Source organism: Haplochromis burtoni, unplaced genomic scaffold (genome assembly GCF_018398535.1).
Source record: "Haplochromis burtoni strain Fernald_Lab_line unplaced genomic scaffold, NCSU_Asbu1 Contig_751, whole genome shotgun sequence".
In the NCBI taxonomy this organism is placed as follows: Eukaryota; Metazoa; Chordata; class Actinopteri; order Cichliformes; family Cichlidae; genus Haplochromis; species Haplochromis burtoni.
Window position 1 is genome coordinate 94,341 of NW_024583112.1, and position 25,618 is coordinate 119,958.

The 25,618-nt window shown below is 39.4% G+C and overlaps 1 long non-coding RNA gene across 2 annotated transcripts; it reads right to left on the reverse strand.

Annotated features, from left to right (window-relative positions):
- Positions 1 to 363: 363 nt before the first annotated feature.
- On the reverse strand, positions 364 to 25,209 carry LOC121812717. 2 transcript variants are annotated; one of them, XR_006053263.1, is made up of 3 exons: positions 24,665 to 25,209; positions 22,122 to 22,204; positions 364 to 5,787 (listed from the first exon to the last, which is right to left on the reverse strand). It is a non-coding gene; the product is annotated as an uncharacterized LOC121812717 (long non-coding RNA). The 2 variants fall into 2 exon arrangements; XR_006053262.1 differs by having other exon boundaries at positions 364 to 12,689.
- Positions 25,210 to 25,618: the final 409 nt, after the last annotated feature.

Below are 25,618 nucleotides of genomic sequence, written 5' to 3' on the forward strand. Positions count from 1 at the left end.
TCGATAGCTACACGCGTTGGTTGTGATAAATACTTTATTTTTTAGGGTAAAGCTAGCCAAATTCCACAGCTGCACGAGTATGAATACACAATGGAATGAAGTTCCGGCTGACTCGAAAAGGGAAATCCGATTCCTTTCCCCCGAGTTAAATCTCATGGACTCTGGAAACATAGGATAATTTCCTTTAGCGAACAAAGTCATACATTTGTCACCTTTGTCTATACAGACTGAGAAATGGAGGCCTTCATTGCTCTTACCATCACCAGGTCCCTGCTCAAAAGACAAAAAAAAAATGGAAATATTGAGCAAACCAACTTAAAAAACAACCCAAAAAACAACAACCCCCCCCCCCCCACACACACACACACAAAACAGAAATCAAAACGAATTAAATTAGACAAAATGACAAATTCTAATTCAATATATGTTCAGAGAGACAACATCCGCATTTTGCCCAAGCCATTGTTGGTTTCTTTGCATTTTAAATAATGTCAGGAGACAAATTGTGGCAAACAAAACACACATTTAGACTAAGTAATGTAAAGAAAATGTCAGTGAGATGTTTTCTTAGTTTCCTTAACAAAAGATTGTAAGATATATGTGACACGAGGTGCTGGCTTTGCTGTACTTTGCTGTAAACTAAATGCTCAACAAACAAGCTAATGTTTGTGGTCTTTCTTTTATGAAACTGCTTATGTCCCCGGGCATAAAACAGACCTCACTGGGCAAGTTGGAACACCTCTCATTGGCTTTCCTGTGTTCTGTTCAGTGATGTCTGGAAGGCTCATGACTTGTTTGTGAATACCACCAAATCTCACATATGCAGAAAATATAAAAAGTGATTAATGTGGTTTTCATATTTAAGTTGGAAAAAATATGAGATCAGCCAATTAATCACATTAAAGTCATAACTGATCAAACAATGTGGGCATTGCTATAACAGAATTACTTCTTATAAATATTGTAGACTTAGATTAATCATATTTCCTGAGTCCATTAGAACGCACATTCAGCCATTAAAATTATTAGTGATCTATGGGCATCGCCAAGGTCCTTCAAGTGAGTAGTCTGATCTTTCCTTTATTCTGAGATCACAGAGTTGTGGCTGTTAATTTTCAGATCACTTTCTATTTGGCTCAATAATAAGTAACTTGGTGGATAGGCCACATAGGAAATTTAAATATGCTTTGCAAGTCCTCTACTCACTGTTCGGTCCCTTAATCTCCACGTTATGAAAGCAGATAATGTACCTTTTCAGTACCCCTTCATTCTGCAGGTAGCAATGTCATGGGCAAACAAAGGTAAATCCTTTCCTGTGAACTGCCTACAGGCTATTTCATTAACCTTTATTTACAGTGCGTGGGTGGAATAGGTTACTGAAAGCCAAACTCCAATTGAAAACAGTCAATGCAGTGTCCCTGAATAGGATGCATGGGAATGAAATCAACAACAGAGCCAATACGTACACAATATATGAGCGCATCACCTAAAATGACTCCACCCTGTGTCATCTGATTGCGACACAGACAATTACAGTACCAGCGTGTGATTGATTTCATTTGGAATAGCTTTCAAACCACAGTGACAATTACTGCTGCCACTCACTGTTATATATAGCCACAAAGTTTGAAATCTGATGACTGTGCTTCTTGGCAGTCACATTATCTCACAGGTGCGTGCTCATGTAGCCGAAAAAGGCACAAAATCACGAAAACAGGATGACGAGACATTCAGATTTTCTAATTATACTCCAAAACACATATCAGTGGAAAGGCAGCGTAATTATTGTTTAGGTGACAGGCTTGTGATTTCTATTTCCATTTAACTATGGGTTCCTCCAGGAGGGCTTTTAACCTCCAACATCTCCACAACATACAATTAATATCAAACATGATGCGTGTTTGTGGGTGCAGATGTTGAAAAGAGCAATCTGTGAGAAAATACATTAAAACATATCACAAAAAGCCCTCTTTGAACAAGAGATACAATGGTACAATGCAATGTCTGACATAACCATGCTTGAGTTAGATGGCATCCCTACATTAAAGCCTTCACTTGCTTACAAGTACACTCTTGTAAAACAGGTTGTATTTGTGAACTCCTTCATTAAAAGTCATACCTGCCTTTGGATTTATATAGCGTGCACAACCTAAACAGAGCCCTTCTAAAAATACAACTCTCCTAAAAACCAGTGTGAAAATCCAGCTGTTTATGTTGCCGGTGATTTGTGGTTAACTGAGTCAGAAATCCAAGAATTAATTGATTTAGACAGGCATCACTAAAATCAGAGGAACATATGTTAGTGTGAGTACAAGATGATATTTCTTGTACTGTAGTTTGTTTTGGTTTTTTTGTTGTTGTTTTTTTTGCATGAATAAAAATGCAAATTTTCGCTCCACAGGCCCTTCAAAATGTTAATGTCTGTATAATAGATTCATTATTTCATTTTTATCAGACAATACCAATAGTCACAATTTAAGCCCAGTAAATAAACAAAACATAGCGTATCCTTGTCAAATTAAGGCAACAGGGAACTGGAAGTGCTTCACATGTGCTGGGTTTACCTTACAGTTTAGTTTGACCTCTAGGTCCAGGTAAAGGGTTAAAAAATATATTTGCCGTCTGTAAAAAAAAAAAAAAAAGTCAAAGATCAAATGCATTTGAAACGCAATCTCTTGATTTAGTGTATCTCTGGAAAAGCTATTGATCATTAAATACTATCACTTTTTATTATTCTCGTTTTAAAATTAATCTCATGATGCAAGAAAACAAGCAAGATCACATCCATTCGTTTATTTAATAAAACAGTTCACACATGTACAGCTGCTAGGATACATATAAGCAGTCTTTCTGTTTGCACCCAGACTGTTCAATTTACACCTGTCAATCACACCTCCTGTCAAAATGAACTTGAAAGCATTTCAATATTGAGCGTAACGAACAGTTTATAAGCAGCGTTGGGACGTGTCAGCTGTGAATCTGTGATTGTGTGCAGGTGACAGCAAGGTGGAGTGACAGACACAGCAGCGCAGTTCAAACGGTCACTTTCTGGTACCTAAACAGGACATCGGGTGATCAGCAGGGAGATATAACACAGTAATGTGTGGTGGTTTTCCACTTCACATTAAGGCAGTTTAATTATTTATTTGTCCATGGGTACCACTTACCTGAAGAAGGATGTGTACCCGTATTTTATTTTTAAGAAGGACTCAAGTAATGAATCTACAGAGAAATGTGGGTCACCTTCAATCCTCTCTGTCCTGGTTTATCACCAGAGAACTCTCTATCGTGACACGTGAGGTTAAATGCCCAGTTTTGCTTGATCCTGGAGGGATCCTGCCAAAGATTAATCCATAATGCCTGTGAAATGGCCCTTCATCCAACAAGCTGTGCTGAAAAAAACACAGACTGTTGTGTTCCCAAACACGCTGTGGCTCTCCAATGACCCAGTGCTGCACCACTTCAGGGAGCCCACACAACACTTGTTCTTCCAGCTGGAGAGGCCGTTTCATTTTCCGCCCTGGCAGCACGAGGAGTTCGCTGAGTATTTACACCTGCAATTCATTGATAAATGCAGAGCAGCATGGACATCAAGACAGGGTGTTTTAGAGGACAAAGCACATTTTAATTCTAATAACAAATTCTTTTTGTTTGGATGTAAATAGATCATTGGAAAATATAAGGCAGCCTGATAGAATACAATAAAATCACCATCATCATTAGTAGAAGTACCAGCACTATTGAAACGACGAACATGTTAAGATTAATTTCTACTTGCATTTTATATAGAAATTTAAACGCTCTGTATATTTGCTTGTAATCTACGCCTCTCCAATCCTGCATCATGTCACACTGTGAGGTCAGTTCACAATAATCTGTCCAACTCCTATAATTTTTGGGTGGATTTAGTCAATTGCCGGCAATTAATACACAAATAAGTCCAGCAGTGTTTTTGATCCATTTCAGCAGACAAGTATGACAACAGATTAAACATTATACTACACATAGGGAAAAAAAAGAAAAAAGAATGAATGCTTGGCACTAGCGCTTTAATCGAAGCATCAGTTATCCTGACTCGTGTGTGAATGTGACGAAACTGCATGTATGCATGTATGCTTGTATGCATGTATGCATGTATGCTATGTATGCTTTTGCTTTGACTAAACACAGGTCAAGGTAATGATAATATAGAGCTCAAGGTGCCAACAGCGACACAAACAAGCACATAAAAACAGGTAGATCCCAGTCTCCTAGGAGCAGATAGTCACAAGAGACTTGCAGGTCTTGTTCAAGCTCCGTTCTCATTGGCTAACACCGGTGCTGTGTATTCACATACGCATGTGTGTTTGCATTCTTATGCCTGTGTGAACACTTGCATCAGAATTTCTGTGTGCCCCGTTATTTAATTTATGTGCAGGTCTGCTGTATGTGAGCGTAGTAATAAGAAAGACCAGTTTTTTCGTTGGTGTGTTGATCCCAAAAATGTGTATTTCGAGGCACATATGATCACGTGTGTCCCTAATTATAATATCTTTTATCAAAAATTCCTCTCTTAATTTTTCTGCTCTTGTTTAACTGAAGAGTTTGGCATCTCGTGGTTATTGGTGAGGAAATGGCACGGCAATAGAAATCACCAAATCCCAGGAGAGCAAAGTACCACATACACGTGCAGTGGCCAAGGCCCGAGGGGTGTGGTTTCTTTCTCTAGCTGTTAAAGAAAGGGGCAGCTCAAAGCTATAGATAGGGGCAGACAAAACAAATACGCCCTCACACACAGGGACACACACACACAAGCACATGCACACACAGCAACAGCAGGTCAGAGAAGGGATACACATGGAAGGAATGTTTGCCTTGGACCGACACTCTCGTGCGGAGGCTGCGACTTATGGCCCTCTTGACACTGAAAAATGGCTCTAACACAGCGGGGCAAACCAAATATACTCTGTCAGTCACTGACCATGTATTTTACACTATAACGCTTTCACTTTGGCCTTTACTTTACAGTGTAGCAGATGCTTATAGCGAGCTTGACAAATTCATTTAAACAAATGTGAAAAATGAAAAAAATTAAATGTCATTTTTATTTTTATTTACTTTTTACAGCGTTAATTACAAAATTGTTTAGTCACTCTATTCACTACAGAATAGTCTGAGGTGATGTTGCTGCTCTCAATTAGCAATAACAATACTAATTTTGTGGTATATTAAAAAACAGCAGGAAGGGTGAAAACGCTCTGCTAACCTGCTCGGTGTTACTCTTCAAACTTGGACAGTTGTAATCCAGTGTGTGAAGAGGAGGAAGAGGAGGATAGAGGAAATCACATCCTAAAAGAAGGTGAGAGGACACTGCATGGACCAGATATTTGACTCAGACTACAGACGGATTATGAGGATTGGGCAGTATAAGCCGATATAGGAAACAATGTGACGGTGGGGCTGACATATGAATGAAGTGAGGCTATGCAGTATAGCATAGTGTTGAGGAGAGACTCTTTTATTTTTTATTTTTTGGTCAGCTACAAGCTCCTGAATCGAAACTGAGCAGAAAGAATGCTTGGGTGCTGAACTAACACAGGAAACAATAGCCTAATTTCCCCACCAGAGCCAAGTGGGATTCAATGTTAACCACAGCAGACTTCAAAGGTGCTCATTTAAACAGCCCGGATGACATTTCACCTGCTTTCCACGAATCCTGTATTATTACAGCAGTAGCCCATGCTCAGTCCCTGCATCTATACTGCATTAGTGGTTGCCATGGTAAAAGTCCTCCATCCCGCATCCATCCTGCACAGACAGACAGAGAGGCACCACTCATACAGATTTCTGCAGGAGGAAATTGAGGATGGGAGAGACAGCTGAGTTACATAGCACTGCTGTGTGATGTACAAGCACTGTGATCTACCTGTAAAACCATGCTGAGATTTCATGCACTGCACTCTATCACGCCTCTACAGAGACGCACGACGTGGCGACGAACACAGCGAGCCAGAGCACTGGGAAGGCCACAGCTCTCAAGTTTCATTGTAGTGTTTCAATGCCATTCGGCTTCTTCTGAATCAATTCTACGGCCCGTCTCTGTTTTATTAAACACAAGGCACACAGAGAGGCAGAGCCGGCTTCTGCTGGATTTCACTCAACACTGCGAATATGTGGTTGACGTGCTAAGCTACCACACTCTTCCCTGATATTTTATTACATCTCGTGATGTCATGCTGAAAAATAAACTCCTCGTGGAGTGATGCTGGAGCCGAAGGGGTTTTAAAGCTCCTAAAAGTCATTTATCAGCTGGATTATCGTCAGCAGCTGCTCATTAAAGCCAGTCACATCTGGATTTATATGCCATTTGTGTCACATCCACAGCAGGGCCCAATGACTAACATTATTATTGTCATATCATTATGAACTAGGAAATAAATTTAACAAGCCATGAGAGGGTGTAAATGTTAGTTTGATGGGAAATAACAAGGGAGTGAAATTCGAAATAGTGCTCTACAGAGATTTTTCTCTTTATTAGTGATTTAGTTTGAAATGCTAAACCCAAAAACATGACTCTGCAAACCTAAAATGACTCCAGTCAGTAACTCATGGCACAGCGGCTGCTGATATAAGAGGGAAAAAATATATTGTAAAATAAAAACCCAATAACCATTTTTGCTAAATGGCCTGAAGGAAAAAAAAATGTTTTTACATGTTTTTAACAAACCGATGTGTAAAGTTCTTCATAAAATATAATTCTGCATGTTTAAAACAGCAGAAATAACAGCGATGTTGACAGTCTAAGTGTCGATTATGATAAAATTTGTCTTAATAATTTCACAAATTGATACAAATTTCCAATCATTTTATTATACAATAATAAAACGGCACGTTCTAGTTAAAAAAAAAAAAAAAAGCTGAAATAAACAGCTCCATCACATTTATCTCAAATCATCTTTCCACGGCATAAAGCAGCATCCTGCACGGCTGCCTCCAGTTCACCTTCAGTTTAATCAATTTAGGAGGCCAATTTTCTCCCAAACCGACAAGGACAAGGTTGTTATATCCATCTTATTAGCAGTGAATACTCTATCATTAGCAAATCAATTGCAGTTTCTATTCACAGTTGGAATGGGTTCAGCTGAGAGGGAGCTGAAAAGAATCGCCACCCTCCACCTCGGTGATTCACGCTAACACTGAGCCATACGTAAAGCGAAGAAAACCTCCTCTTGGTGATTGTCCTTAGAAGTTCTCTTGCTCCAAAGCAGCTTATAGACAATATTGTCAAGCTGGCACATAGACGACCTTTAGCATGACTGATCCTGCATAGAGATGAATGAATATATGTGTGTGTGTGTTGGAAATATGTGTGACACAGACATAAAACCAAAAAACTGAAAGACTGAAAAATTGACAGCATTCAAAAGGGTTACGACACACACACACACGAACAGGCCTCATTTAAAGCAACCTAGCTTCATAGTCAAGATGTTGAATAGTTACTATTAGATAGAAAACACACCTTTAAAATTTTGAGTAATTAACATTCAAAAACAAATCTAAATGCTATCACACACTATGTGCACGTGTTCTAAAATTTAAATTCAATGGAGCAAAAGTCACACTTTATCAAAGGGACAAAGTAATAATTTGTTCCCTTTTAAACCTCACAGAACAACATCTTTAGAGAAGACGCACATTAACTACCGTATACGGCATTACACAACACATGCAACCTTGTGGAGTCCACCTCTATTGAAATCACTTTCCAAAGACGAAAAAGCAGAAATATGAGGAAAATAAGTGGAATAAAGCAGCTCTTTGACTGGACTTTGACTTCAAGGCCTTGAAGGTATAATCAGATCACAATCGAATTCGCAGTACTTTAGAAAGCTTATCATTTAGTCTATCATAGACCAGGTTAAGTATATACATATAGACATATATAGATTACTTTGCAGTGATAAGGCATACAGAGCTTGATAACAAATCTGAAACATCTAAGTATTTATTATCTGTAGAGATAAGGCATAATATGCACTGTGATATGAAAGCTTCTATTGAAATGATTTTAAATTTGATCCCTGTAAGAAGACTGACGAAAAACACGAGTACGTATGTATTAATTTTATTTTTATTCTTGTCAATGCAATGCTGATCCATGGGAGTAGTTTTAAACCATATTATTAGTATCTGTGTGATTACCTATAAGTATGTAAAATACTGTATAATAATAGTGTAATTTATCAAAACAATCACAGAATCTTTTTAGACAGAAATAGAAAAATGTTGGGCATGAAATTAAACCGTGATGCTTTGTCTAGGAAGTTACGCAATTATGTGAAGAATAAAATGAGCTTAAATGATTTAGTCTGAGCATTAAGAGTAGAAAACCCCCCAAAAAATAATTAAGAGATGACCACAAAGTCACAGCAACGCACTGATGCCACCAAATGAGGTGCATTGCACATGTTAAGCTTCCTGAAAGCCAGAGGGGGAGCTATGCTGTTCAAAGGTACACAGACTATTTATCAGGTACAGTGTTTATGCTTTTTTTATTCTCTCCAAAAACAGTGCAAGACCTGAAAAATCAATCAGTAAGTAATTAATCCATCTGAATACAGTATCAAACAATGTACATAAATAATAATGATAACAATAATATAAAGACGGGGAAAATTACAATTACAAATGCGTACTTCACAATTACTTTTTAATAGAAACTATTTAAGAAATGTTGAATTTCTTCTGTCTTTTGTTAAAAAAAATCACACTCATATTTTCTGTGCTCAAATGCTCAGCAAGATTACTCTGAATATTATACTATATATAGTAAGGTGTGTTTGCATGTGTTACATATATCAGAAATTAAATACTGCACCGACTGCACTGTATAATACTGGAAATATCTTTAAAAATACAAATTGTAACGCTTTAATAATATATGGTTGTCAAAACAAAAAACAAAACACCTGCAGAGTGAGATTATTCATTTCATTGCAACAACAATGTCACTTTTTCTGTATTATAAAACAATTCATTTTAATGCAGATTGCAGATGATATTCAGGTCCAAGAGCTTTTTAAATGTTGCATACCCAGTGAGATTCAGAAACTGAAACACTACTGGCATAATAATTCAGGCATTTTTATCTGCAGTATATAATAAAAACGTGTTAAATAACAGATGATCGCAAACAACGATAAACAATCTTATTTTGACCACATGCAAAAAAAACTGTGGGCGTTTTAAATGTATAAAATGTCGGTAAATATGTGAGCTGCGACAGTGTCAGCCTCCATGCTTTTAGCAAAAAGATTACACAGCGAATTTGCACAAACTCCACCCTGCTATTGTGAAAAAGTCTCGGGAAACAAATCAGTATCATAAGAAAATTTTAAGTGACAGAGGCGTGGTTATGGCTGCCACTTTGGCTGTGTGTCTCACTGACCGTCCGGTTAATCCACTTAAGACACAATGTCCACCGACCTTCTGATCTGACACAATACCTTACACAACGCGCTACTACAAACTCATCACTAAATGCATTTTATTACTTTCCCAGCACACACATACATATAAAATTCTACTTTTTAAATAGAAATTTTAAATATTGTAGAATCCCAAGATGCAGAAATTAGCAATAAAAAAAACAACAACCCAGGGTCGCAGGGACTTGGCTGTGGTCGGTGTAATTTTTCATGGTGTCTTCTCTCTCGTTCGTTCTCTTTCCTTTGCATTTCCTTAACAAAAGCCTCTCTCGCACACAAACATCCACTCCACCGGGGTGACAGACAGGGAGACAAAATGGCTGAATAGTGATGGAGGGGCTACATGTTCCTTTATGTGTCGACTAATCAGCCAGCACTAACATGTGTCAACACTGCACTCGCACCCTCCTCCGAATAGGGACATTGTCCCTCAGAAAGAGGGGAAAAACTAACAATCTTTTCCGACATCCTGACAACGAATGAGAAATAAACAAATAAGAGCTTCATTCATTTATCAGAATACCAACAACGGAAAATATCGGGACAATAACTCTCACAAGGAAATGTCTTTTAGAACAAAACCACAACATTTCCACTGATACTTTTTCTTTCTTTAACAGAAACTCGTCCTCGTATGCTGTGTTTGTATGTGAGCTACCGTTGGAGGTTTTCTAACGACAGCTCCTGTGTGACAGCAGAGGGCTGGCCGACGGCTACCTTTTGAAGCTCGCTGCTGCAGCACTGATATCCTCCACACACGCGCACACATACATACAGTGTCATCAGTATTCTGCTAGACCTGCCTTTTCAAGCTCACTGCAATTTTATTAGTATAATCGACGGCAGACATCATCCTACCTACTATACATGAATAATCCTCTATATACCTGGGTTCCAGGACACTAAAAATAGAGAGGAAAATATCAAGAGACAGCGAGAGAGAGATTTAAAATAAGGAAATAATGAAGGGAAAGACAATAATACGCAACATGCTAGAGTGTCTTTTGTGAGCCTGCAAATTTGAGTCCGTGTGTGAGCCAAGCCTATTCGCTCGACCGAGAGAGCAAAAAAAGAAAAGAAAAAAGAGGTGGAGAGATAATGAACCTGTGTCTGCTACTGCTATATGCAATCAGGAACTAACCTTGTGAATAATCAAGGCTTTGCAGGCTCAAGAGAGAGAGGGGGTGAGAGAGGAAAAGAAAGACACAGAGAGAATATAGCGCGAGTCTCTAATCCTATCAGTCCAGTCCATGGTGTGCGTGCATGTGTGTGTCTGCGTATATATATGTGTGTGTGCACGCTCCCACTGTGAACAGTGAAAAAGTAACCTGGAATCAAAGCCTGAAAGCATCTGGGTTTGTGTTCGTGGAACAACGACAAACCTTCGCTCACTGAGGCCTCCTCTAAGTCTGAATCAGTGTGAGCCGCTCTGAGCCTTCCTCTGCCTCACCACGCATGTCCGGGGTTTTGTTTTGTGCCCGTGTCTGTCACATATCGATGCCGGTGCCTGAAACGGCTTTGTCTTCAGTGCATCGCTGTCATAGCTAAGCGAAAACAAACACCATCGAGTTTGCGTCCAGCGATTATGTTGCTGCTGGTTTGTCCGGGTGGGTCAGGTAGGAGAAGACGGTGACGGTGACACTGAAAATCACATTACGCTAATGAGAAGCTCATAAAACACTTTAAGTAAAAAAAAAACAAAAAAACGAGAAGTTTGCTGATTTACTTTAAGAGTGGAATCAATAGCAATGTTACAAGCTTCATAAAGGGAGCTACATGTGTCGCAGGACTGTGTTTCTGCGCTGTGCCGCAATAATATGGATTTATTATTTTATCAGTCACATATATTATTGCGCACTCTCCTTTTCTGCAGCAATAGGATTGGAACAAATCACTTCTGCTTTTCAATTTGTGTGTGCGCGTGTGTGTATTTGTGACAGAACAACAGCTGATGCTGTGGCTAGATGAACAGGAGGTTGCCATCCCCCACTAATGTGCACACAAACATTTTAAGACGCACCAGGTACGCTGTGCATTCCCGTGTGGAGCGCACAACACAGGCGTACCATTTACCTGCTAAGCTGACTGCGACATGCAGAACTACTTATTCCAATCAGTGCATTGTTCGACCTGCACACACGACCTCATACAATACAAGTAATCACAAATACACAAAATAAAAGCCAAATAACACAGTAGCAATCATCTGACGTAAATCGACAGAGCAAACGATGCCACACGTAAACAGAAACGACAACGCCGTGGGTTTTGCCTGACGAAGTCGTCCGTTAAAAGCATATTTCTCGCCCTCCATCTTACAGCTGGCTGGCCGACAAGCAGACAAAGACACACTACCGCAGTGTGAAAATATACTGACGTAACTGGCTTCTCTGTGCCTGAGAGCTGGTCTGCATGTGTTTTACAGTGTTTTATGTTTTATGGATGGACGTAAATGTGCATACTGTTGCACAAATTGTGAAAAATGACCTTATGAAAAAAAACTGCAAATTTTCCAAGAGATTTTGAAGATGAAGGAAGTTTCACTCTTCAACCTTCTTCATGTTTTTAGTTGAGATTCTCTGATTTGTGTGTATGTCACAGCTGTAGAGCAGGGATAGTCGGGCTCTAACTGTAGCAATCTCAATTTTCAGCATCTCAGTATTTGCTCTGCTTTCCTGGGTGTACCCCACCCATCCCCCTCCTCTCCTCTCCTCTCCTCTCCTCTCCTCTCCTCTCAGATTATTCACAGTGAAGGTTGTAAATAAAACTGCAATATTAGATTTTACTTATGGCCATTTTCTTTCTTTCTCACTGTGGTTACTTTGCATTGACAGGCGCTGGATTTTTGGAGGAAAACAACACACTTTTAATTAGAATACTCGACTTGCAGATACAACTAAACTCGTCTACTTCCTACCCTTTTCTTCATTTAGCAATTTAGCATTTTCCATCCAGCAGCAAGTACTGCACATGTATTTGTCAAAGATTTAACCGGTTTATGCAGTACAAAGCCTGAATCCCAATCAAAGTAGACATAATGTCAGTAACAGCAGTCGTTTAAATTTGTGTAGTGCAGAAGCTCACCTGGCTGAGGCAGTTGCTAGCAGGTTAAACAGCTGTCTGTACGATGGAGGCCTTCAGAGGGTGAAGCCTCTGCCTCCATTTTTTGACAGGCAAAAGACAAAGACTGGGCCTCTGGCTAACGCTTACAATCCAATGCTAGTCAAAAGTAGAAACACAAAGGTGGAGAAAAATTGGAAAAATAGTTAGCCATCTTTGGAGAGGGATGGGAACTCAAAAGAAAAACAAAAAGGAACAAGTGTACAGAGAGAGTTAAGGTGAAAAATAAAAATGAACAGACAAATCTAGAGAGCGGAGACATGCTAGCACTTCGCTGATCAACTTTCAACTTTGAGAGTAGGAGCAACAGATGCAGTGCTGGTGTATTGTGGATGGTATTAGGGTGAGGGACACCCCAAAATCTCCCCCACTGAGTCTATGCATTTGTTTGTGTGTGTGTGTGAGTGTGACAGCAGGGAGCAGCTCAGCCCAGGACGCTGCACGCAGCAAGGGGCCATTAGACATGGTAGGGTGACCCACATAAAAGATGCACAGAAGCACACACATACACAAACTTGCACAAGCATGAAAGTTTTCTTTCTACGGTCAATGTGCCATGATAACCATAAAGCTGGGATTCTTTAACATTGTGTTTAGCATGGCCATTGTCACATGGTTCTCAGGATTTGGTAGGCAACTGCTGGTTTAAAAAAAGAGCTTCACTATATTCAGCACGGATCCGAAAAACTCCTTTCAGTGATCAGACACATTCGTCCTGCTCAGTTTTTTCTGAATGAAAACTTTTCAAAGTCTATGTGTTCTGCTGTACTTTCGCTTGTGTTGCCATTTAGCACACGCTGCATATGCTCTTGGCACAAAAAGGCTTATTTTTGTAAATCAGCCAGCACTGATTTGTGCTGATAGTGAGGGCTGGACAACACCAACAGCACAAGAAAATACACCTTCAAAATCACTACCTAAGCCTGGACACAGTTTCAACAGGGACTTAGTTCACACACTGATACTGCAGTCCTTTAATTGTGTCTGTGCTTGTATGCATATTTCATCAAGTTGTGTACAATTTTCCTTTGCATGTGTAACATTTGAGCTGCTCCTCTACAATATAGATAGCGAAAAAAGTCTTTTTTGTGACATTTGCATCAAATAATAATGAGAAATATGTATATTAGTAATTTATTTACTTTTATGGTTTCAAATGTGTAACATTATAATATAACTGACTTTGTAAACTAAAGTGGCTAAAGTAGTTTTAGTACTACAAATAAGTATTTTAATTTACTTTAGTTTAGGAAGAGGTGTAGGTGATAAATATCTATCCCTCCAGCATTTCAGTATTACAGGTGTTTAGGACACTTATGACCACGCTAGATAAACGGAGGCCTGAGGTGTTTATTGAGTGTAAACTGATCAATGGCCCTCCTTCAGTGTACATATAAGGAACCTTTCATGATTATTTACAAACCTAAACCTAACATAAGAAGAAAACAAATCAGGATCCGTGTGCAAACAGTTGATTCATCATTTTAGAAAGTTGCCTCGAGTTCTCCGAGGTGCAGAAATGGTTGGTTGATCATTTTACTTGGTCCTAAGGCGCCTACATGCTGTGAGATTTCAGCAATGCTGCAGTAACTGCACTGCAATCCACAGTCTGCCGCCTAGATCTAATAAACTTGTCTGTGACATTAAGTTGGATGTATGCAGGTTGAAAACCAACTGAAAACGAAGGTTGCGAGACACATCTGCGGTCTCTCCTCTGTTTCCTTTAATCCTTGCAGTCAGTGAAAAACGCATTACTACCCGACACATCATCATCCGAACATCCGAACGACATTTTCTTGTTTCCTGGTCATTTTGCGTGCTTTACCACCACTGATTTACTACACATTTGTCTTCATTCACAAAGCATTTCTGGCTGTGATCCTGAAGGTTGTTTAGTAGACAGCCAGAAATGCTACAAGATATTTATCCTGCATTACTGATTCTGTCTTTATTAGTAGGAATGTCTATTTTTAAGTCTCTATCACTGTGTGAGATATCCATCTTTTAGATTGATACATAGGTACTTTATTGATCCCACAAGGGAAATTATTAAAAAAGATGTCATCACAACTATTTCACATAGCTCATTTTTTTCTGCTGAGAAATGCCCAATATTGCAGTCTATAGATATAAATGTTTGAAGCAAGGCTGCTAGATTGCATTGGTGCTTTATAGTGATCTATCACTGCTGGTACATATTCCTATATATACCTTTTGTGGCATGCTTTGAATGTGATTAGGCATATTATTAATTTGACTGAGTCAGGTTCTTTACCAACTCCAGTTAAAAAAACAACAACTTTGTGTTCTGTAATAAATCTTGAAACGCAGCTTTTTGCCCCCCTCAGATAATTACAGTTTGGCTGCCTAGCTCCACTTTCACACAGCAGACAGATTGTGGAGTTGGTGAGTTGGCCTGTAGTTCTGAAACTCTCCTTCTTTCATTATCCTTATCTCCCCATATCTCTCTCTCTCCTGCCCCCACAACACACACGCATATACATTGCCAGAGGGATTTGCAGCAGCTAGGCAGAGCACGCGTGTGTGTGTTTGTGTGAGAGCACATGCACAGCGGGGAGTTGCCAATTACAGCAGTGATTAAAACCCAGTAGTGTGGAAAGATAGAGGAAGAGGAGAGAGAGACGGGAAGGAAGAAAGAAAAGGAAAAGAAAGCGATATGGATGGACAGACAGACAGACAGTCGATGATATAATGAAGGAGAAGACAAACGCACCCCTCCACATGCAGCCTTTTTCATAAATGTTACAGGATGTTATTTGTGATATTTATGGACAGCCTGAGTCAAATTTCAGTAAATGGTTTGCTGCAATTTCCAAGAGAGGCTCTTTACACGTAACTAGAGATGTATCAAAAATAACCAGCGTCGCAATTATAAGTGTCAGCATCATTTCAGACAATCACAAGTGTGTTGAAGGGGAGTACGCCACAAATCAGCCCTGATACCTTGTGTGTCGTAGCATTACACACACAGTTGTATTTAGAACCAAGTAAAGAGTTGATTGACAGACCTGACATGGATTTAAAATGAATTTAGAGAAATTTTCTCTCTTGCTGATGTTGTCCACAGGATGAGAGTCGGATCCACAATCCAGTGGGACTGATTTCAACCCTGTCCAGCATTTACTTCTATTAACCACAGGAAATCAGCATTTCATGCCTCATATCACAAAGAAAAAGACAGAGAAATGCTTCAAACTGTTTAAATAACAACAAAAATTGCTCAAAATGAATCTGCGGCAAGGAAGAACAGAAGGAAAGGGCTGAATGAAAGACAAGCGAATGACCCCGGCCGATGTGTTCCCCTCTGCTCCTTTTCTCTTGCTGCCACCACACTGATGACTGCGAGGAGAGGAGGTGTGAGTAGAGTGGAAAGGAGAGGAGGAATGAAAAGGAAAGGAGACAAATATAGCATACAGGACAGGAAATGGATAAAGGATCTCAATGACCAGGTCAAAGAAAAAGAAGAGGAGAAGGAGAAGCCATAAGGATGTTTAGACACTTATAATCTGATCACTTTATTAGCCTTACAGTCCCCACGGGTGTTCATAACATGTATAATGCCCAAAAAGGGAGTAAATGATGCATCATTTCTAGATTATCAGGCCGTTTCACTGTTGTTTGGCTTCCTCTCTTGAGGCGAATATTACAAATTCTTCAGTTCTGCCTGTGCTGACAGATCATTCTGTTGACTAATAGGAGGGTATACGGTGGTTTGAGGGTTTCGCAATGACGCCGTAGCTGGATCCATCTTCAAGACCTGGTTTCTGTTCACACATAGTTCATACACAATACTAGAAAAGCTCATTCAAGCACTGAAAAACAACCTAGTCCAACTTTTCAAGCAAAGTAGTCTCACCGGCTCCAACATGCAGCTGACGAGCTCACATGAGCTCTGTGACATGTTAGCGTTTCGCATGATGTGTGTGATTTAACATTGCTTCTGAATTCATATCAGGCGCAATGTTGGTGTAGTTACAATCAGGAGGTCCTGAAATTCGCGCTAAGCACTGATTATTAAGTTGACATGAGATATATATGGATAATATCTACCAATCATTTAACACCATGTTGTTTTCAATCCTCCAGTTTTGTCTGGTGGACTTGAGATTTCCAAATGAATACTAAAACTCCTCACAGGGTAAGAATCAGACTGTAACTGATTGCAAAACCACTGAATACCCATCAAAAAATATCACTGATACGATGACCAAGCAGGTTGAACAGGACATAGCAATGCAAAATCACAAAATAGCTACATATGAATTAATCTGGGTGAGTGAAAGGTCCGTGTTGAGTAAAGTGCCTCTCAATTACCGTCATGTTTTGTGTTTCAACAATTTCTGTGCTGTCTTACGGACTGGAGAAGCTGCTGTGCCCCAGTATCGCTGCCATTGTGGCGCTTACAGTCAAATTCAAACAACATTTTAATGACCAACAAATTAGAGGGTAAAAGTTGTTGTTGTACTCACTGAGTGAAAATGTACTGTCCGTTATGGTAAACCTGTCAAACAGCGGCATATTCTCCGCCACAAAGAAGAACAGAAAATGGCTCGAGACACATTTTCAATACAAATGTGATACTTCGCATCTCAAAGCCGAATTAAAATTCCTTGATTTCTTTTATTCATCATATCGAAAGCCAGGCAGCTTCTTTTTAAGGAAGCCAACGGACAGTTTGATGTTTGTGCATGATGGTGTGTGGTGTGAGTGTGTGTGCGTGCGTGTGTCTGCAGAGTGGCAGGTGAGTGAGCTATCTGCAGTGCTCACACACTCACCCCCTGCTGTGTTTAATCAATACAGTTCTGAATTCCAGCCTTCACACACGTCCGCGCACGCAAACACACATGCACGGACAGACACAGCTTTGCAATATCTTTCTGCACGACGCCGAGGGAATACTAAATATGAGCAACTTCACACTTACGCTGCTAAGTGCATACGCAGTGCCCCCCCCCCCCACCCCACCACACACACACACACACACGAGTGGGCGAATGTGTGTTTAGATGTGCGTTTCTCTGTGGATGTGCGATATGTGCGCGTGTCCATAACGGGCCGGAGATAATTAATTCTAGTTCATGGTGTCCACCGGGAGAGCAGAATATCAAGCTTGAACGAGAGACGTGTGCGCGTGTGTTTGTGTGTGCGTGTAAGAGAGGCTCTCGAGAAGATTCGGAGCAGCAACTGGATCGATTTGAGTTCACCCAGGATGGAGAGAAGATGAGTGGAGACAAGCAAAAAAAACAATAAGAAACAAAAAATAGCTACTTTCAGCTACTCCCCCATTCACCAGGGGTCGGCACAGCGGGTAGCTCCACATATTTGATTTGGCAGATTTTTACACCGGATGCCCTTCTTGATGCAACCCCAAAGGGATTGGTGTCTCCTCCTGGGAATGAAACACGGAGCTTCTGCTCGATAATCTGTACAAACTACTACACTATGGAGCCACTAATAAGAAAGCAAAAATAATATATCCTAATATTGGTAGGACTTTCTGGAAGCTGGTCTATCTGGATAGAGTTAAAGGCTAGAAGCAGCTAAACTTCAAACTACTGACTTCAATGCAAACTACTGCCCCCCCCCAATCAGGAAGTGGACAGAAAGGTCAAAGGGCATGTTGAGATGTTTTCTGTATGACTTATATGGTATTTCTGCATTTTTGGCTCATTTAAGACAAGATCACAAATTGTTGAGGACATCAATGTTCGCGGCTATTTCTTTCTGCTTTTCTTATACCTTTATTACAAAAGTATTGAGGTGAATTCATATTAGGAACCTTTCTTCTACGATTTTCTATGAACAAGAATGAAACAATTCCTAATTTTGTATCTTGTGGAGAACAGCAATACCACTGTGCTCTGAGAAAATGTTTTTCCAGGTAGAGAAAATCTCACTTTGGGGAATTAATGAATGTGTTGGTGCTTTCAAAAAAATCTAATAATAATAATAATCATAATAATAGTGATAATAACAGCAGGAAGGCATCTATAATGCCTTTCAAAGCAAAGGCGTATCATCACTGCTGTGGGTTTTTTATCTTAATGCAAATATCTCGAGTAATCCAGGCTTATTTTTTTCTAATTCACGCGTTGTTGTGTTTTCAGGTTCTTGTCTTGTCTTTGCTATTTTCAGATAATATTGTGCGACATTATATTTCACATGAATTTAGAAACAGCAGAGTGCAGTCAGTTAATTAGCCAATAAAAATCCTGGGGATAACATGGAGGTGTGTTGCACTGCGAGTACAAATCTGACTCAGAAACTATTTACGTGCCGTTCTCGAAACCTCTGAGTCCCATCCCTGCTGTCGATCTCTGAGTAAAAATAACTGTATTAGGAAAAATGTGAAAGTGGGCCGTTTTTAGACAGAAGATAATTAAGCCGAATATGGAGTCTGTTTTTTTTCTTTTTACCTGTCACAATTTCCCTCTTCTTTCCTTTCGCCTTCCCTCGTTCAGTGTTTTCTGTCCCTCATGACACCTTGCCCCCCTCCCTTCCTCCACACACACACACACACCAACCAGCTTCCCTGCTGCGAGAGCAAACACTCATCTCACATGATCACCATGACGATATAAAAATATGAATTATGCATAAAGGCAGTCTCGCCTCGGCTGCGGGTACAAAGCTGTGTGGGTGATATTCTCCTTTCAAACGATAGGGGAAATGTCCCCTTCGTATTAATAATATAATAATCTACTCTGCCACATTATTGTCTGCCGTGTTACCGTCTCATAGATGCATGATTTGTAGGGTGTACCGCACATTTAATGGCCTTGTACACAAGGAGCGAGGAACCATTAGCAAATTTAATTTAGGAAATATTTGAGTGGTGTGTGTGTGTAAAATTAAAATCAGCATGAACGATAAAAACATTGTCTTCATATTTCAACACTAATCACAGAAACACAGAGCTAATTTCAGAACGGCCTTTAAATAGACTTTAACAGCACCGAGGGCAATGTAATTATCTTCTGCTGACTTTGCGTTTCTACCCTCATTGTGTCATTTCAAGGTCACACCGTGGTTAAACACCCCTCCAACGAGAACAGATAACAGGCATGCAAAAATGCAATACAGTGTCAATATATTGCACGCCATCCATTGTTTATCAGTGTGAGTCCTAATTGTATTGTATTTCATCAGCTCAGTATTGAAGGCTTCCTAACAGCGGAGCAGCATGAAACAGCTCTCTGTGTCTAAACTCTGGCACGAGCCATCTATCTAATAGACCGGCTATTATTAGATATTTGTCTCACACAAATTTGACACTGAGAATATTGAAGTTGCAACAGATCTAGTGTTGACAGATAGACAAAAAAAAAAGGATGTCTATATTTGCCAAGAAAAAAAAGCAGCTCCTGAAAGTGCAAATAAAACAGAAGAGGCCCTGAGAGGCTGTGAATCATCAGGAATGTGTACTGTACAATATCAGGTAAAATGTAGCTTTACAGCGGCATGTGTTTTCTGTATACTGCAGTAGGTTTTAGCTGAGCCAATGAGCAGAAGAGTCCTTGAGGCATCGTCTAAAAAAACTGGTCAGAAATGGCTGGAACACACACAATATAACCACAAAAAATCGCATTAAAATCTGGCTATTAATATTTTTATCCCAGCAGGCAAAGCCAAATGACCATATTACTGTTCATCTCTGACAATCGAACAAAATAACAGGTCTGGTAATTCACGCTTTGGTGTAATTCATCCCTGTCATTACACATAATCAAATTATGTTATTAACTATTAGCAGATTAGCAAATTATCTTGTAATTGTGGTCAACTTTCACGCAGTTGTTTTTATTTATTTATGTATTTTTTTGCGGCTTGGAATATTCTCCAACAGCTTTCAGTGTTAGTTCCCAGTGTAAGCAGTGCCTTGAAGGAAACACAGAGTGCACTGGTAAAGACTGAGGTAGAGAATAAATAACATTTCAAGTACTTGTCCAAGTCTGTAAAATCTGTATGTAAAATTCTCTATTAAAAACAAACAAATATTGAAATTTGAACTTTTTGAAGAAGTTTTCTCTTTGTAAACCGTGCCAGCAGCCCACTTGTTGACAGCACACTATATCCTACAACTGTAAAGGCAATAACATTGTAAACTGCGAGCTAAATACGCCATATCCAATTAAAAAGATGCTGTTTTATAAACCCATCTGTTCAGAGTTTTGCCAACATAATTGGCAATGCGAAATCTTCACCAGATTTTACTGTATACTTACAGTGTAGAGGATTCAAGGTGTAATTTAGTATTTTTTCCATAGTGAAATATGTAAAATTCTTGTTACAGCACATCAATGTTACTGCTTTTACCACAAGTCCTAACATATTTTGAAATAGCCACATAATAGCTATGCAATGGCACTTTTGCCTGTAATTTAATTTACATTGCTAGTCTGTTTGCTTGCATATAAATGCATTGCAATACCGCCTCCTTCATGTAGCAAGGCCTTAATGTTTTACCTTAGTGGTATGAGTCTAAATATCTACTCAGTGGTAGACTTTAGCTGCACACTAAACAGGTATGATAGAAAAGGGTGCAGGTGTGGCTATGGATGTGTCACTTTGGTAGGTGTGATGGTGCTGACGCTCCCGCCTGCCTCCCTGACACCTCCTCAGTATGTAAGAACCATCTCTCTCACTGCATTATTTAAAGGTGGAGAGCAAGGCGCAGACAGGAAGAGAGGGAAAGGGGACAAGAAGTGTAAGAGAGAGAATCAGGTAGCCTTCACTAGCGCATATTTCAACAAAGTGACTGAATTATAAAAGACTGAAAAACATAGCTAATTACAGCACTCTTTATCCTCCATATCTGTCCCTCTCTATCTCTCGCCGTTTCCCATGTGCTTTCTCTCCTCTCCCCTCTGTTGTTTCTGTTTGTTTCTCCACCGCATCCCTATCTCCTCTCTTCCCACCTCTTTCCCGCTAGAGTTAACAACTTGCCGGAAGAAATATGATTAGCACAGCAGAGAGCCACAGTTTGCTGGAGAAGTGACACACACAGGCAATATTCCCCAGCTGTGCTTTGACAGAGGGAAATGGAGGAGAGAGGAAAGGTAAAACAGAGAGACAGGGTGTGTGACTGATAATAATAACAGGGCAGCACAGCAGCCCACTGGTTAATTTAGTTGGCTTCTGTGTTGAGTTTGCATGTCCCCCTCTAGTGTTTGCTGGGCTTCTTCCCACATCCCAAAAACAGACAGGTCAGGGGCACCGGAAAAGTCTAAATTGCCCCTCAGCGGGACCGTTTGTGTAACTGTATTATCCATATAATGCAGTGGTGGCCTGCTTAGGGAGTTTCCCTGTCGTCCTCTCTCAGGGCACATGCAGACAAAGCCTACTGCTGCTGCCCCTGCTATATAACCAAGCATTGTCATTTAGGAGTCACTAATTTTGATAATATATCCATCCATAAAGGGTAAAAATGTGCAAGACTTACTTTTCAGAGATTATGTAGGTAGCAAAAAATCAGTTGAAAAGCCCTAAATAACATAAAAAACTGTTTACCTTTGCCAGCATCATTCTTTGGTTATCATTCAAGTCTCCTCTGTCATTGTCTGTGCATCTTCCAGTTTGAAAAAGAGAAAACCCTGTGCAAATTGCAGGAATAAAATAATGAAATAACATGAACAGCATTAAAGTTAAAAGTGGAAAATTAAAAAGAAATGGTTCAGTGGCCATTTTAATCAGATTTTTTAATAATGCAGAATCACTGATTAAGCAAAATTCACAAGCTGTTTTTGGACGTATAAGAAATAAATATACAGAAAATGACAAAGCTATCAGCTGATGATGCAGTCTCAGGTCATTTCTCCAAAAAAACCTTGTGTGACTTTTGAAAAAAGTTAGTTTTTAGCCGTCTCTGAATTAAAGAAAAAAATAAAGGGTGCAAGAAAGAACGGCGAGGGGTGAGGGAGAGTAACGGAGGCTTTGAAAAGGGAAAAGGCTAGAGGGGAGGGAGGGAAAGCGAAGTGGTTTTAGGCCGGTGAAAGCCAGCAGGTCACAGAGGTTCCCTTTAAATTTAGAACAAACCACAAACGCTGAATGTCTACTCCAAAAGGCTGAATGACTGATTATAATGGCTGCCTGTTTCGATCTCATCCCGTCAGCCTCTCAGCATTGCTTTCTTAAGCGTGCTGTGACTGGTGAGCTAACATGTGGGCTGGCCTGCTATTTACAATTACAATTTAGGCGTTTAGCTGAGGCCTTTATCCAAAGTGACTAACAATAAGAGAAGCAGAGGAAAATAAAGGTTATAGTGTGTGTTATTCCTGTGATCCTCAGCTCCCTGGTAAAAAGCAAGAGTGAGAGACAGCACTGTGTGAAGACCTTAAGGACAGGTGCACAACAAGATATGTATCGTACATTTTTACAATGAGAGAGAAGCAAAGTGATATTGTTTTTACACACTATGATGACACAGCTGCTGTATTATATTTTAAAACACAGGTTTTTCTTATTTGTCTTTGTGTATGATATCATTTTTAGCTATACTCCTGAACTATCAAAAAAGTACAGAAAATGTGTCCTTTTATTAATGTTTCGTTGTTTTAGATTAAATCAGAATATCAAATTATTAGAGCCTGATCAGCTATTTAGGTTAACACAGGAGGCAGTCACACAGGCTGGAGACACAAACCTATCCCCTCAACAAAAAAATAATATGAGAGTCAAGTTTGAAGTGCTTTCACCCAATCCTTCATGTCCTCCATCTTTAAACATCAGGGAGACGACAGTGAGTGCCAGTTTAAAGGGTCAGCGACCCCTCCCCCCACGTTCATTTTATTAATAATCCTCACTGCAGTCTGACATTGCAAACCTACAGGTCCTTACAGGTAACTGTGCAACACTTTCTAACAAAGTCAAAAACCCATCAGTTACTGCCGACCGTCTCACTGAAAATAGAAAATCATGATCATGATCTGTATTCGATTCTGCAGTGTTGCAATTCTAAGCACTGCGTTAGAGCACAGAGTAATGCGTGGGACACCTATCGCAACAATCATCAGAACAACTCCACACACACACACACAAACAAACACAAGAAAAGAAGAAATAAGCTTCTGCAGTAATGTGAAAACACACAAAATAATATCTTAAATGTGCTGGTTTTTATTTCTTATATTGGAAATAAGTTAAATCTGACAAATATAGCAATACCTCTGAATAATATTTTTATAAGCATACAAGCTACACATAATACTCGATGGCATTCACAGAGCTGGCGTCCAAACATAGATTTTCTTTTTCTTCCGTTTTGTGTAAATTCAGCCGCAGTTCGATTTATCTCGCTCACTGTCAAAATGCTGTTTTTAACTGAACTTGATTCCTGCATTGATTGGCCAGTGGGGGGGGGGGGTGAGACTCCCCCCTTTTTTATGGTATATAGCCGAGTAACCTGTTGTTATGTTTTCACGTGAGTTTTCCTTAAACCAAAACCTGAAGCATGAACACTATGTGCATATAATAAAATGCTAATGAATCCTTTTTGCTTTAAAATGTCAAAAAAATAAAAATAAATCTAGTACCAGCAACATGTGTATCAATCTTGTAGCAATAATAAAACCACAATGTCACATATTTAGGTAAAAAATCTATTAAACACTGTAGTTCTTCTGAGACCTGTTTTTAAACCCTTATATATATCAGACGGTGTAGACGAAAAACTTCTACTTATCTGCCCTTGTTAGCCAATATAGTCCACACTGCAAAATGATCTTACTCAGTTTGTATCTAAAGAGAAGCTCAAGGAAAGCGTTCTTATTCAAAATGCAACAGCAGTTACGTTTCTGCAGTTTTTTTTATTTTTAGTGCACTTTTTATCTCTCATGTGGACTAACTCAATCCAATGCAAAAAAGGAAAGAAAACTACATTTAGGAATTAGAGACTACTTCTAGATTTACTTCTTCAGTTTCAAGAATTCATTTTACAGTTAGTGGAAACAGTCAGAAGATAAATGTCTTGAAAGCAGGCACCATTTTCTAAGAAGAGGACAGCACAGAAAACATCAGAAGAATGCAGAACATAACCAAACAGAGCAGGTACTCACTCGGATAGATGTAGCAATAGCCCATAAAACACATCACTAAAATGCTGGAGTCTGTCTACTATCCTGTCAGGGTGCAAGCTAGTTGCCTTGGCCCTGGCTGGGCGTTATTTGTGAGCCAAATCCTTAAAGAACAAGAAGCTTTCTCTGTGCCTAAACCTGCCGACAGACAGGGGGCTTTGAAGGCCCCCAACTGAGCTCGGCACAGAGCTTTGAAGCCAACTGAAAACTCTGCTTTATGGGGCTAAATAAAAGCGAGGAAAAGGGGAAAGTTATAAAAAGCAGAGAAACACAGAGCACTCTTTTTTTGTTGTTGTTTTGTTTTTTTTCTCTGCTGGCTCATGGTTGTGAGTTTGTGTGCCGCTTGGTGAGTAATTGCACAGCTAGTCTAGTCTAGATACTTTCAAAAACATATGTGAATCTATCAGTGAGGATGCAGCGTGCTACTCTGAATTACATCTGCTCAAAAATATTAGACAATTAGCCCAAAATTGCACGTTAATAACATTTATTTGAGAAAAAGAATTATAGCAAGAACACACTGAAATGCATTCACAAAATGTGTGTGTTTAAAGTAACCATTTGTTATAATTTGATAAATTTACAGCTAAGTAAAATAAAGAGCTACAGCTAAAAGGAAATCACTTAATAAATAAAGTTATGTGTTTATACACTAGTTATTTATATACATGTTTATGCTGACTTAAATCAGTTTTTTATGTTTTAAAATCATTCAAAATAAATATAAACAAATAACAGCACAAATCTTATTTTTTCCCCTAACAAAAAAAAAAAAAAAATCAAATATTGGTCTATTTGTTCATTAAACACCAATTCTTTCAATTTCTAGCATTTCTTTCCATTGATTTTATGTCAGGGACAGCTAGTTCACAGCCTCATGATATAATATCACACTTTTATTATCAAACTTCAAGTCAGACTGAAAGGCTAATTGAA